The sequence below is a fragment of the Macaca nemestrina genome, chromosome 9, assembly GCF_043159975.1.
Source record: "Macaca nemestrina isolate mMacNem1 chromosome 9, mMacNem.hap1, whole genome shotgun sequence".
Lineage (NCBI taxonomy): Eukaryota > Metazoa > Chordata > Mammalia > Primates > Cercopithecidae > Macaca > Macaca nemestrina.
In genome coordinates, this window is record NC_092133.1 from 43,829,059 (window position 1) to 43,845,241 (window position 16,183).

Here is a 16,183-nt window from a genome sequence, read left to right on the forward strand (position 1 = left end):
CTCTAATCCATTTTCTCATTACAGACAAAGTTATTTATAGAACATATAAGTCTGACAGTGTCACTCCCTGTTTAAAACCATTCGTGGCTGTCCTTCACCCTATTCTGTGTAAAGTCGCTGTGATCTGGCCTCATTTACCTCAAGCTCATCTCTCTCTGATTGCTGCTTCTCATTTCATGCTCCAGCCACATTCCAATCACAATATGCCTGGCATAGTGCTTGTCATACACTATGTGCTCCGCCAATGATTACTGAGTAAACTAATGCATGAATAAATGAGATGAGATGAGATGAGATGGCTTATTTCTATTGCAAAGTAAAACTAAGGTAGTCTTCTGGGTTTTTTTGTATCCCACTTTCCTCTCATTCTGTGTGGGGCTCACTGCACAGTGGGTGTTCAAAGATGCTTGTTAACTAACGAAATTAGAACATTCATTTTATTACCCAAGAAAGAGCTCCATTGAATTTTTTATTCCTGGCAATTTAAAAAGATTTTTCTGGGTTTTATAATTATTGGCCTGTTGTAGGATAAGGAGTGGGTGAAAGAATTCATTAGCTCATTAAAATACAATGAAAGGAACATAATTAAAACATTTAGGCAATTTCTGTATCACAGAAAATGAATAATCAGAGGTACAAAACAAATCCTCAGCCAATTGCTTGGCTGAAGCAAGCCCACACTTCCTGCTTTCTCATAACACTGTCAACTGGCTGGTTCTCAACACTCTTCTCTATCCACTCCTCATAAGAGAATTTGCTTTAATGAACTCTATTCTTAGCACAGAAAGCTTAAGTCATGGCAGCATAAATTACGGCAGGCAAGTCCTCTGAAAACCTGGAGAGGGGGAATTGGGGTTTCCTTTTCCCTATCTCCTTCTAGTAGTTTGGTTTTGGCTCAATAACTGTACCTGCTGCTGTGCTCAGTGAGTTACCCACATCATCTCATTTCATTCTCCAAAATAAGGTATATCTAATTATCCTCTTTTCATGAATGGAACTGAGGTTTAGTGATGTGTCCAAGATCACACAGCCAGTTAATAGAATCAAAACAAAAGTAAATGGTTTTAACTAGACTCCCAAGAGCCCCAGCTTTTAAACATTATGTAAACCTGAATAGTCAAATGATTTCCCTCTTTGATTTCCATGGCACTTGGAAATCCCCCCGCTGCAGTGAGAGGATTCAACCCGCCCCCGACCCCGGTGCCATTAGACACAGCAGCTAGCGTTGCATGTTTGATGAGTGACTGTCTAATGCTGTTCTCCTCCCTTCCCTACTCCTTGCAACTTTTGCCATTAGACCTCCTGCTGATCCTTGGTTCCTTTAGTGCCTCACATGTCTCCTCGTCTGCCCATCAGTTTCCAAGGATCACCAAATGTCCTTGAGTTCCTCCCAGTAAAATATGGAATATCTGGATAATAACACCTGAAGATCTGATGACACAGAAGGAACAGCAGCTTCTCATCTTAAGATGCTAAGAGGAAGAACACAGGGATAATAAGCTTACAGCAGCAATACCCAAGAGGTAAAGTACTCCCAAGCAGTTTGGCCTAGGACCTGGAAATGGGAACAAGTTCAATTTCTACTTTAAATGACATTATCTAGGACATCTCATATTAGACACTTTCAGATGCTTTCATATTCACTATGTCATAAATCCTATTAGGAGACCATGTATCTCATTTGACTTATTCAACTAACATATCCTCTGCAGACCCATAAACTGAAATGTTGACACCCAGGGCAAGTGCCACAAAATGGCCACTCAAACTGGTTTTATAAGCAAGGCCTGGTTTGCAAGTGGATGTTAATAAAATGCTTTATCTTTTCATTTTAGCTAATTATTCTTGCTAAGGAAAAACTAAGTTTTCTTCATGGGAATGTATAACAAATTTTTTAAATATAAAATCTTTTAAAAATGTATGAAAATTACATACCCTCCATATTTTGATACCCAGATATAGTTCTGAAACTCGAGGCACAGAACACTGCCTTGCACATGACAATACAACCTTAACATTCTCCTCAGTTTAACTAAAATTAAGACTGATTTATTCCTGACTATAGACCCCTGACCTTCCTTTCCTTAGAGCATTTACTTCAGAAAGCTTTCAATTGTAAATTATTTCCCTGCCCTTTTGAGTTATAAATTATCTCCCAGTTTTTTGCCAGATTTATCCAAGAATGTCTTTCTCAAGAACCTGAGAGCTATCCCTTTGAAATGTAATCTTCAAAAAAGATAGTGTTCCTCTCTCACAGTCTCTGTGGAAAAGTAGGAGCCTATATTAATCGGAGTTCTCCAGGAAAACAGAATGGGAAAAAGGGTTGGGCAGGGAGGGGGCATATTATAAAGAATTAACTCACATGTTTATGGAGGACAGTAAGTTCAAAATCTGCAGAGCCAATGTTTGAATCGGAAGGCTAGACGCTGCTTTAAAAGCAGGAAGAGTCAACGTCCCAGTTGGAAGACCATCAGAGAAGAGGCAATGATCCAATTTAAAGATGACTAGGCAGGAGAATTCTTTCCTTGTTTGAGGAAAGTCAGCCTTTTGTTCTAGTCAGGCTTTCAACTGATTGGATGAGGCCCACCCACATGGAGGACAATCTGCTTTACTCAGTCTGCTGATTTAAATGTTACTCTCATCCAAAAACAGCCTCACAGAAACACCCAGAAAAATGTTTGAGTACCATCACAGAGCCTAACTTCAATAAGTGCCAATTAGCAAAGACAGATGGCCAAATTACATTCACCAACTTATCACCTAATGTTCTCCAGTGCTTTTCTGCTAGTTCATGTTTGGGCTTAAAAATCTGCCCACCTTTTATTTCAGTGAAGTTGAGCTCAGTTCTGTACTAAAATCTCTCTTTTACTGCAGTAACCCAAATAAAATCTGTCTTTCCATTTTTATCAGGCATCCAGTGCAATTTTTCTTCAACACAAATTAATGAAGACTGCACAAGCAAGTGATCTACCAAACTAAAAATCAACCCTGTAGAGTAGGCATCAACATATTTGTTTAGCTACTCCTATAAATGAAAATAAATATTAATGTGTGCTTATTATGTGTCAAGTACTGTGTTCAATGATTTGTGAATTAATTTATTTAATGCTCGCCACTACTCTATGTATTAGATACTCTATTATTCTCATTTCACAGAAGAATTATCTGAGAATTAAACAGAATAAGTAACTTACTAAGGTCACATCGTTTGTATAAAGTGGAGTCAGAACTAGAATTAAAATTGTTGTAAAGAAATAGCCTGTCTCTAGAGCCACATTTCTACTCAAAATACTATCTATTTTCTTTTCTTCCCCCCACCCCAATAGAAAAAAACACAGAGCTCTATTATTCTCAACACCAATGGCAGCGGTTTTCGTAGGCCAGGGGAATGAGTTCTGTCAACAGATAGGTGGCCCCTACTCGCAGGCAATGGGCAGATTCCGCAGGACCACAATAACCGAGTCCCTGTGCAGGAACATCTTGGAGATGTAGCAGTCTTTGTTGACTGGCTTGGACTTCTTCTTGCCTTTGCCGCTCTTGGGTACCTCAGTCCACATCTCCTTCACGTTCTCCAGCACCATGTTGCGGTGCCTGTCGAAGGCCTTCACGTGGCCCAGGAGTTTCTTATTGTTGCCACAGTTGATGAGCACTTGGGTGTTGTTCTTGACTGACTGTGTGGGCACAGAGAGTGGACCCGTGTTAAATTCCTCCTCCTCTCACTTCTGCAGCTCCTCTGGGTTCATCTCACTCTTGGGCTTGTTGAGGAGGCTCATGATGGTCACTACGCTCTGGGTTCACTCTCGTTTCCTCCACATTGCTGCTGCCTGAATACTATCTATTTTCATAATGAAAACTGATGCCTCTCTTTTCAAATGTTTTGGATTTGAAGATGCAGCCGCCCAGGGTAATCATGACCCACTACTGATCTATGTAGGTGAAAAATCAGTGACTTGGAATGGAGTCCACAATTTTCATGAATGCAAGTTTTATGTTGTTTTATTCAGCTCAGGCTTCTGAAACAAATACCACAGATAGGGTGACTTAAATAACACAAATTTATTTGCTCTTAAGTTCTGGAAGATAGAAGTCTGAGATCAGGGTGCCAGCATGGTCAGTTTCTGCTGAAGGTCCTCTCCCTGGCTTGCAGACAGAACTTTCTTCCTGAGGGCTCACATGGCTTTTCCTCAGTGAGTGCATGTGGAGAGAGATCTCTCTTTTCCTCTTTTTGTAAGGCCACCAATCCTATCTGATTAGAACAATGCATCCCCGAAACGCCCTTGGCTTCATTTAACCATAGTTATCTCTTAAAAGCCCTATATCCAAAATATCGTCACACTGGGAGTTAGGGGGTCAACATGAATTGGGGCAGGGTTGGGAGGGACACAATTTAGACCACAGCATATGTAGGCACATCTTTCATCCTCTTCTCCTTGGCATGGTCACAAAGCCCTCAATACCTGTTTGAAGGTAAGAGAATAAGTAGAATAAGTCTGACAAAAATAGGTAGAAACCAAGGGTGGAATGTGAAGAAAAGTTCAATCAATCATCAGAAAGGACAGAGACAGGATTGCAGCTGCCTGAATTTCTACCTGAAGTCTTGGGGGGGGAAATGTGTCTGAAGAAATAATAGAGCTAATATCATAGACATTCAGTGAAGAGAGACATGCAGAGACAGCAGAAAGAAAAATCTATCAAGGTGAAAAGGGAACAAGACTCTACTCTTCCAGCAGCACTGAATAAAAGCAGACTTGCAGAGAGAACTACTGTCCATCCAAGGAGTCCTTCAGCTCCCTCAGTTCAAGGAGCATCTGTGCCTCTTGCTACTCCACTTTCCATCCCCTCCCATACTACACAAAGTCCATTGCACTGCCAAGTAACTCCATTACAAAACGTGCAAGGAAAGGAAAGGGAGGATAAGAGGAATAAAGAAGTCCAAGTCCTTAATGACAGTTAGAGTCATAGACCTAAACATGCCTTTCACTACTTTCTGTTTCCAATACAAAGACAAAAGCTAGGAGAAGAGCTTCCTTCTTGGCATCCCTCAGATCATCTACTTGGTGGGGTTCAGGAATGGATTTATGTTACCTATTGCCTGTAAGCTTCTGGCATCTTGAGCCTCTGGCCCAGGTGGGCTTCTCTGAGGCTCCAACAGCCATGGTAGGTTGGGTCCGTTTCTCTAGGAATCTTCTGTCTGGCCTTCTAGCTCCTGGACCTTCCCCATTCCCTTCTAGTGGCTTAGCACCAAAGAAAGGGTGGCCTTACTTGTAATTCTTTTATTGTCAATTATTTTAACTAGGGGTAGATGCATGTGATAAAAACAAAAAAGTGTAATGTTTCCCCAAATATTAGATCCTTGTCCTAGAAATAACCATAGCTCCATGTGCATCTGTGCAGAGAAACTTGACATTTTAAAGTACTTAATCAAAACAAATGACTGCATACTATACACAATGATACAATAATCTGTGCCCACAGCCAGTGGCTGTACACACATAAAACCACTGATTTCAGAGTTGCTGCTATCTGTTTTACTATTAGAAGCAGATACCACCCGGGTGAATTACAGTAAGTATATAGCTATGAATCAGTTTGACATGTTAGTCAAATATGTTATCACTTATTGTTTGTTTTTATTAATAGATTTAAAATTTCATTTCAGTTTCCATAGAGTTCTGCACAAAAATGAATGAGCTTATACTGCCAGTTCTTATATAATGGCACTTAAGTTAACTACAACAATTATGTTGGTGGAAACAGTTCACCACAAGGTCTCCCAATCCAAGCCATGTGGCTGAATCAAGCAATTTATAAATAATAAAATTATTATTTATTGTGTGTAATAGACACAAAAAAGTGGTACCAACTTCCCATGCTCACCATAATCCCATCCCAGATCCAGGAAAGGGTACCTGTGTAGCCAGGACATGCTCTTCCTTAGGATAGATGTGGCTGCTGCTGATAAATGCAGCTATTATGACTTTGAGTCAAGTTTTAACTTGACTCAGTTTCCCACCAAGGTGCCTGCCTGAAAAGTGGAGTCAGAGGAATAGGGTGGCAGCTAGATGCATTAAGAAAACAAAATGCCTGAGTTCAGCGGTGACTCAGTTCCTGTAGAGGTTAGCTCTGAAGCCTGTGCACAGGGTAAAAATTGCTTATAGTCAAATTATCCTTAAAAATCCCTTGGAAAGACACAACCTTGTTCATATACCATATCTTAATAAGTCTAAGAGAACAAATCACTGATTCTGCAGTCAAGGTCCAGTTGAAATAGCTGGTTGATGTTTAGAGGCCACACTGTATGAGGTATTAAAAACTCTGAACTTGAATCACCTTCACACAGTGACATGCTCATGCTATAAGATGCACTCAGGGAATCAGGGAAAACCAGGTTCACATCTACCATTCATTCTTTCTCCAGGGCATACACTCACTGACTGCAGTGGGCAGCAAAATCACCAGCACTATAAAATTATGCTTCTCCTGTGTTCCACTTCTGCCTTCTTTTATTTTGCCTATTGAGTTTGTTTGAATATCTGTGGTTTATACACTTAAAAGATTATAGCTTATAGGCTTAAACTTTGCTCCATAACAACCAACAGGCCCAGATTTGTGTATATGGCTCAGACATTTTATAGTTCTCTCCTTGTCCTCCACATAATGTGCCCATTGGAGCTTCCAAGAATCTGTCTTCCCTGAGATTATAAGATAGGAAACAGATGCTTACTTTTCATTGCCTTTTAATGACCAATGAATAGATCACTGGCTAAACAGCTGTATCTTTCTTCATGAGAAATTTACTAATTCTAAGAATCAACATTTTTATGACCAGGCCGTGCTAACCAGGACAAAGTTGTTCTATTTTAATGTGCATTTCTGATTAAAATATATTCAATACATGTTTTAATTCTCCTTTCCCAAGACAAAATTATCTCTGAATAATGTTTTGGAGGAAAATTACTGTACATTAGTAACTGCTTTCGTTTATTTTCTCAAAGTGAGGTAATCATAAATAAAACTTTAAGAAATCTTTGATATAGATGCAAGAGGGATTTTTTGAGTTGTTGGAGGGCAACATCAAGAGAGAATGTTTGTTTGTAAAGCACACTTTATTTCCAGCTAGACTTTATGACTATCAGTCTATCTCACTGGGCCTAACAACTTAAACAGAAAGCCTGACATAAGCTATGCTCTGTGACTGCATCTCCTCAAATTTGTTCTTTGAAACACTTTTCTGCAGAATTTTTACAGGTGTTACATCAAGAAGTTTGAGAAACACTTCTGGTTTTGAAATTTCATTTACTATAAGACTTCTCAACACTTTTAGTAGGATAATATTCATGATATATGACTCAAAGAACAGGATATAACACGTGCCGCTTCCCAAACATGTATGGCCACACCCTTTTAACAGAACATCTCCAGGGACTAGTGTTCCATGCACCATACTCTGGAAAATGCTGCTCTGTCTAATATACTTAGGATAAGCCAGGATAGGCATGGACTAGAGATAATAAAATTGTTCAAAAGCACAATTATTAACAACTATTATCTTTCCCAAGTCCATTACAGAATTAAGTTCATCTTCGTGGGCTTGTATGAGAAAGACATAAATGCTTGTGGAAGGTCTAGATCTATAACAAATAGGGCTAATTAATAAAAATTATTTGCTAGAGTAAAGAGAAGATTTCAGAAGCCAAAATTCAAAAGCCAAAACGATCCTGGGAAAAGAAAGAGTCAGATGGAAGATTCACTATGAAATGGGATTGAAAACAGAAAAATAAAAGACAAGATAAGATTCAAGCAGGAAAAGTGGAACAGCTCTGTAATTCATTTCACATATAGCATCCACCAGGCACTATTGAGACAGTAGACCAGCATAGTTTGCTGGGCTAGGACCCTCTATCAACGTCCATGTTGCCCTTCCTAGAGCTCAAACCGGCCTCCTCGTTATTCCTTTGTGGTCCTCCCAGCTGACCACAACTTGACCCAACTGTAGATCTTCCTAAAATCTTATCTTGTCCTAGCTCTGGCCAATTCAATCTTAAAGCCAAACTGTATATGCACGGCTTATGCTATGTATTTCTTTAAGACTACAGATCAGCATGGCACTTATAAAAATATAATTCCAGGTTGTTCTCCCAGTCATACTGGGACATTACCACATATGTGGTATCTTCAAATCTGAGATCAATGCCTCAGTTTCAGCATTTGCAGTTATCTAGCAAGGTTTCCTGGAAACACCGGGGATCCAGCATTATTATCTGGTCACCGTCACCTACTTTACACTTACGTAAAAGAATATATTACATCCTTTGGTCTCTTTCAGCTCCTTAATTCCACAGAAAAATACACAGAATCAATAATATGTAATATTTCACAGTTCATTAAAGTCCTTTCATAATAGCATACAAATCTAATATGAGATAAGATACTACTGTTTTGCCACTTACTTTAGACAAGATACTTAGCTTTTCTGAGCCCGTTTCTTTTCTTACCAAAAGGAGATAATAGCTACCTCACAAACCTTTTGAAGGAATCAATCATATAAAGCATGCAAAGTATTTATTACATGGCTTTGCACATGACTAGCATTTATTGAGCTCTTTTTATGGAGAACTATAACTTTACATTTGTGAGTGTCATAATTTGGAATTATCACTTAAATTTCAAAGACAAAATTTAAAAATCACAATAAAGGAAGGCCCATGTGTCTCTGCTTTACAATGCCAAGTTTAAAAGTGATTTTCTACATTACCTGACTCTACTCTCCCACTAAAGTTTCCCCTACTCCAAGATTTCTTTCCTACAAAACAAGAATAATAAAAGTAGAAGGCAAAAATCTAACTAGAAAGTGACATATGCTTAGCAACACATCACAAATTGAAAAGGAGGGAAGAGAGGATTAAAGCACAAGGGAGGCATTACAGAGAAGTTTGCTACAAAGCAGCAACTAAGCTGGATTGAAGAAGTTCTGGCCAGATTAAAGACAAATTCATTTAAAATTGGAAAATATGAGTCACAAGTTAAAATAATGCTTTCTGAACATTTTGACCATGATGGAACAAGAGAAATAAACCATTTAAGAGAAATTACAGTTGTAAAGCTGTGTTGGGGTAAGAAATTCACATCAATATATTCCTGCTGTTATTTAAGGACAGCTTGTTCCAAGGGTCAGTTAAAAAACTGCCATCATAGCAGTCAAAACTTAGTATCCATCTTCCTCTTTGTTTTGGTTTGTTTGTTTGTTTGTTTTTTCATTTTTGTTGAGACAGAGTCCCTGTCACCCAGGCTGGAGGGTGGTGGTGCAATTTCGGCTCACTGCAACCTCCACCTCTCGGGTTCAAGCAATTCTCCTGCCTCAGCCTCCCAAGTAGGTGGGACTACAGCCACGTGCCACCACACCCAGCTGACTTTTGTACTTTTAGTAGAGATGGGGTTTCACCATGTTGGCCAGGCCGATCTCGAACTCCTGACCTCAAGTGATCTGCCCATCTCGGCCTCCCAAAATGCTGGGATTACCAGCAGTATCTATATTCCTTTTCAAAAATCCATTTGCCCATATGGATTTTCTCCACCCGCTTCCATACCACACCTGAGAACAAATCCCAGAGAAAAAGATGATTAAGCACCCTGTGTCTCACAGCTGCTCAGGTCTTCACTCCCAGGATGGAAGCAGTAGCCCATCCAGACAACAGACTGAAGGCACTGAGGCTTCAGCATCATCCACCCTGCAGACACTCCCCAGTAAGCTGTGGCAAAAGGCACACACAGGCAGGGCTCCTCACACCACATCTGACCACCTTCTCCTTTCTGCTCCCATTGTTTCAATATTTAGATTGTGTTAGGTAAAGATTTTGAAGAGGAAAACAGAGCCTGGGAGAAGAAGAACAAATACAGAATCTTGTGGCTGGGGTCCAAGTGTGCCCTCCAGCACTGGAGAGGTAAAAGGGCTGTCCTTAAATATTTACACGATTTTTCAGTTGTTACCAGTTCTTGCACACTTGATGTTTTGTTGCTCTGAGGCAAAGCTTTTATTCACTATCTGGTGATGAAATGTCTGTTTGTAGCAGCTCTGACCGCATTCAATTTCCCAGAGCTGGACTTAAACATTTTTTAAAATGCAGAGAAAGCACCTCAAAACTCCCTAGAGCTGTTGTTGCTGGTTTTCTGTTCTGATGGCTGTCACCTTAATGCAAGTCCTAATAAGCCAAGGCCTGAAGCTTGCCAGATGTCTCCTAATAAGCATGCCAACCTCTGGGCTGCCATGCACAATGCCTCTATAATAATCTTCCCAACCACTGCCTTTGTGGGGGTCCCTCTTTACACATACTCCCAGTCTCCTCAGCTAACTTATTTCACCTCCTACTTTCTGACTCCCACTGTCCTATTCCGTTATGCAGAACTTTCTTCCTGGCCACACTTCCTTCCTCTTCCAACCTCTCCATCATTGCACCTGCCATCCCCCTGCCTGTGACATGCTCCTGCCTCCCCATCTCTACTCCTCCATCAAACCACAATCCTTCTGCCTTTGAAACATAGCCTGGGGCTCATCTTTAATCACAAGTGAATTTTCTCTTTTCTGTACCTTAGACTGTAGTCTAAGAGCCTCAGAGCTCTAAGATTGCTCTGGAAGATCACGTGTTTGCCCCAGTAATTCTCCAGAGTACCTGCAAACACCTGCATTGGTATCACCTGGGGAATTGGCTAAAAGTGGGAATTCCTGGACCTCACCTCAGATTTATTGCATCAGAATCTTAGTAAAAAAAAATCCTCAAATCCTTCATTTTAACAATCTCCCCAGATCATGTACACATTCACTTTGAGACCCACAGATGACTCCAAACTCATCGTTTGATAAATGGTTTTGTTCACTGAACATGGACTGTCTGTCAGGCATGTTACATGCATTAACTTATTTAATCCTCCTGATGTCCTTACAAGATGGGTGCTATTTTAAAATATTGCTTTTTACATTTTATGTAAAAGAAAACAGAGTCTTCTAGAAGTTAAGTAATTCACGCAGGAAGTGGTAGAGATAGGGCTCAAACCCAGGTATGGCTGGAACCCTGAAGAGTGCACTGATAGACTTGCAGGCTGCAAAATGAAGGGTGTTATGATCCTGGCATGACCAGCCCTGGTCACTGGAAGTTCACATTCCATTCTAATCCTATGCTACCAGAGGAGCATTGACAGGCTGACATTCAGCCAGGGAAGCAAGAGGCTGAAATCCTTTCAGTAGACACTGGGCCTGGATCACTCAGAAAAAGTAATAATGTCAACATACCTTCACAAGAGAACATTTTGGTCTTGTTTATTTCGGGGTCTTGCCTCTACTCCCTATGTCTCTGGCTCAGTAGGACCAGCTGCAAGGAGACTAAAAACAAAGCATCACACCAAGCCCAGCATGTGTTTCTGTAAGGGTCTTCGTGCCTGGTGGAAAGTGTTTGGGGATGATGAACAGTTTCATTGCCTCTTCAGTAAGGTCCCTTATTAGTAATTGTTTCTGAAAAAATAGCAGACTTGGGTTCACCTCAAGCAGCACTCAGGTGTGAGCGAGGATCCCAAGTGTAATTCAAATAGCTCAAAGGAAAGCAACTCTTCTGATGATATAAAGTCTCTTTGAAAATTATTAGCTAGACGCACTGGCTCATGCCTGTAATCCCAGCACTTTGGGAGGCCAGGGTGGGTGGATCGTTTGAGCACAAGAGTACGAGACCAGCCTGGGCAACATGGCAAAACCCCGTCTCTTCAAAAAATCAGCTGGGTGTGATGGCAAGTGCCTATAGTCCCAGCTACTTTGGAAGGTGAGGTGGGAGAATCACCTGAGGTCAGGAAATCAAAACTGTAGTGCACTGTGATCATGCCACTGCACTCCAGCCTGGGTGACAGAGTGAGACCCTGTATCAAAATTTAAAAAAAGAAAAGAAAACAAAATTATTGACATGCACAAGTTTTCTCCAGTGGCATTGTTTTCATCCAAGTTGATCCCCTACTTATAAATACCTTCTGACTAAAAAGCAGATGAAATAAAGGCAACTTGGTCATTGTTTTATCAATTTAGTGGGTGGATACAAAGATCACAAATAATTGAATTAACTATCCACTTACATAAGTGGTTCAAGCCAACATGGTAAAGCCTTTTGCCTGCAATGGATTAAAACCTGAAAACAAGTCAAGATTAATTGTGAAGGACTTCAGGGCCCAGTCAGTCTTATTTTTGCTTGAAGAAGAGCAAAAATGAATTATGATGTTCCTATGTAGTTCTTCTTTGCCCACAAAGACTAGAAAGATGATATGCCTATCCCCTTGACCCATGTACTGCCATCACAAGATGGGCAGAGTGGGGTAGGGCACAGGCATTGGCCTGCAGGAGAACTCTGAACTGAGGGGAAAGGGAGCCCTAAATGGCAATTCGTTTCACCCTGGCATTTCTGAAGTTCAACCATACTAAGACTTTTTGCTCTTTTACATTCTTATGATCTCTTTTTTTGAGTTTCATTTCCTTTGCTTATCTTTTTAAAATCAGTGAGTGTTGGCTTCTTTTTTCTATACATAGGTCTCCTGGGCAATTTCATCTGCTTACAGGACATTATTTACTCCAAGTTGATAGTGCTCAAATCTTTGTTTCTTGCACAAACCTGTCTTCTGAACTTCAGAACTGAAGGTCCAAATGCTTCACGGGTGTCCTTTCTGAAGATCTCAAAGTCCCTCACATTCACCACCTCCAACACTAAACTCTCTTTCCCCAAATCTGATCCTCTTCTCTGATTCCCACTATCACTGTAAGCCAAGAATCTGGACATCAAATCAACCCTCTCCCTTTTTTTATTGACCACATCCCGCGGCCCCAAATCAGACACAGACCGTCTCTTAAATCTTTCTCAGACTGGCCTTCCCCTTCTTTTTACCCCTTTAGTCCCTTCTCAACTCAGAACTCACTCTGCTCCAGCTAAATAATTTCACCAATCTTCTCTTTGATTCTCAGTCTCTAGTCTCTCATCCTTCAAACCATCCTCCACAAGGTCCTGGCCCCAGAGAAACCTTTCTCTTTTAATAAATATCATTAATGTGAAGTATATGGAGATTGTGGGAGATTCAGCTCATACCCAACTATATGGGTTGAAAAGTATGGCAGGCTGAATTATTGGCCCAATACTGCACCCTTACGTTATATGGCTTTGCAGTCTTTCCCTGGAAGCCAGTATAATCACCATCCTTTGGCTTTGGGCTCAGCCACAGGAATTGTGCTGGCCAAGTGCATGAGGGTAGAGGTAATGGTGTGGCCATACAGAGCCTAACCTGAAAAGACCCCTCATTTTCTTCTTAGCTTCTTACACCTCTGTTGTCTTATGATGATGTCCAAGAAGGACAAGAGACATAGGGAGTACACCTGGACCCCATCCACATTCTGGAGCTGCCCACAGACAGGTGAATGAAGCAAATCCTTATTATTAAACACCATGAGTTTTGTGGTTGGTTATTAGCAGCAATAGGTGACTTTGTAAAAAACCAAACATCTCCCTCTTAATCTGCCTGTCCATATTATATTTACAGAGATATTTTTCTAGTGAAACATTTTTGTTTCTTTTTTACTTATTTTGGATATCTTTCCATATCAGCAAAAACAAAAAAAATTACAAAAGGAAGCTTTCTGGATATCACGTGTGATAGTGAAAACCAGGCTTTGCACTGCACAAAAATGAAACAAACTTTTCTCTATCAGTCAAAGTGTTTTTGATTATAAATAACTAATAACACCAAATCAAACTGACTTAAACAATTTAGAAGTTTGTTATCTCATATAACAGAGAAATAAATGATAGGGCAGGCTCCATGTATGAGTGGTCCAACAGCTTCATGACGCGATCAAGGACCTAGGCACTTTCTCTCTCTTGACTCTGCCATCCTTAGGGTTGGCTCCATTTAATAAAACAAAATGGCCACAGCAGATCCAAATATGACTTCAGATATGGCCATATCCACATGTCAACAAGGCGGGAGTAGAGTGTCATGGTCATTTCTGCTGTGTCTTTTGTAAAGTGAAAATTTTTTCCCCCACAATTTCCCCAGAAGAGTTACATCTCATTGTCCAGGATCAGGTTATATGCCCATTTCAAATTCACCATACCAACACAAGGCTTAGCCCTGAGGCTGGAAACAATAAATTAACAAAACACAGGCCTGACCTCCAGGAGCTTATCCTCTAGTAAGATGACAATTTATCATGTTACATTTTACAAGAGTATTTAGAATTTTTTATTTTATTATTTTTATTATTATTTAGTATTTTAAATGAGTATCTACTTTGGGAGGAAGAAGAGGAAGAGAAGGCAGGGCTCGGTGGCTCATGTGCCTGTAATCCCAGCACTTTGGGAGGCTGAGGCAGATGGATCACTTGAAGTCAGGAGTTTGAGACCAGCCTGGCCAACATGACAAAGTATTTTTAGTCTCTACTAAAAATACAAAAATTAGCTTGGCATGGTGGTGTGTGCCTGTAGTCCCAAATACTCAGGAGGCTGAAGCAGGAGAATCACTTGAACCTGGGAGGCAGAGGTTGCAGTGAGCAGAGATCATGCTGCTGCATTCCAGCCTGGGTGACAGAGTGATACTCTGTCTCAGAAAAAAAGAAAAAGAGGAAGAGAAAGAGGAAAAGGAGCAGGAGAAGAAGAAAAAAAGAACAAGAAAAGAGAGGGACTAGAGTTAACATCACAGAAATAATTATTAATGGTGGAAATTCAAGCATCAAGAGATATTTTTCACAGTATTGACATAGCTGTGATTGTTTCCCAAGTTGATCTTCCTGGAAACTCTGGCTTCATCCTAGAATGAGATTTCTTACTATGCCTTAGGCCAAGGAAGAAAAGAGGAACATAGGTAGAGACTAGTGAGGGGGCAGGGGATAGAGAGGAGGAAAAATCCAGGCAGTTTACAGAAGAACATAGCCCAAAGGAGAACAGGAAATATTTGTTCTTCTTATCACCTAGAGAAAGTGGGCACAGAAAATTCTTTGGGATCCCAAGTAAAGACACTTAGCCTTGACTCCCAAGAGAAACTAACAGCCCCTCCTTGCAAAAGAAGAAAGAAAGAAAGAAAGAAAGAAAGAAAGAAAGAAAGAAAGAAAGAAAGAAAGAAAGAAAGAAAGAAAGAAAGAAAGAAAGAAAGAAAGAAAGAAAGAAAGAAAGAAAGAAAGAAAGAAAGAAAGAAAGAAAGAAAGAAGGAAGGAAGGAAGGAAGGAAAAAAAAGAAAGAAAGAAAGAAAACTTCAAAATCATCTGAATCATGTGTCAGCATCTACAGGTGTCCTCTCATTCACCACTTGTATGCTCAGATCTGTACACAAATACAATCCAAGTAAGGAAAGAAACAACGCTGAGATGTTGGGTGAATCCAAAGGCCTGGACTTTAAACTAGATTCTTCTTCTAACCACCAGACCTTGGGCATGTCAGCTACTATCTATGAACCTCAGCTTCTTTTCTTCCCAATGCTGCAGTTCTTGTTTTTATTTTTTGTAAAAATCAATAAACTAGTGTAAGAGATAGAAAAAAAACAAATTATTTTTTCCTATTCTAATTCCCAGTATAGAATATTTTACCTCTGGTCGCCAAAATGTGTGGGAATTTCTACCCACCAACAACCAATTTTTCAGCGGATGCCAACTGGGTGTCCTATAATTCAATTGAATTCTGACACTGTCACCTGGAGATAGCATCAGATCCCACAAGTTTAAAGCTCTGTCCTGCAAGATTGCCCCCAATTTCGCATGCCAATCACAAGCAGTAGGTCATCATCTATATTTCTGACTCACCATCTATAAATTAGAATTCCCATGACCCCCTCCTCGGGTTTCTTTAATTTCTAGGATGGCCCACAGATCAAGGAAAACACATTTACCAGTTTATTATATTAATAAAGGATATAATAAAGGGGACAGATGAACAGCTAAATGTAATAGATGAATAAGACAAGGTATGTGGGAAGGGGCATGGAGCTTCCTTTCCCCCTCTGGGTACACCACCCTCCACATACATCTGTGTGTTCAGCAGTGAGGAAACTCTCTGAACCCTGTCTTTTTGTGCTTTTATGGAGGCTTCATTTCATAGCTTTGATTGATTAAATCATTGACCACTGGGGATCAGTGGAACCTCCTGAGAGGTGGGGGTGACGCTGAAAGTGCTAACCCTCT

The 16,183-nt window shown here is 40.3% G+C and overlaps 1 pseudogene; it reads right to left on the reverse strand.

Moving 5' to 3' along the window:
* Positions 1 to 3,416: 3,416 nt before the first annotated feature.
* LOC105481196 (small nuclear ribonucleoprotein Sm D2 pseudogene) lies at positions 3,417 to 3,773 on the reverse strand (annotated as a pseudogene).
* Positions 3,774 to 16,183: the final 12,410 nt, after the last annotated feature.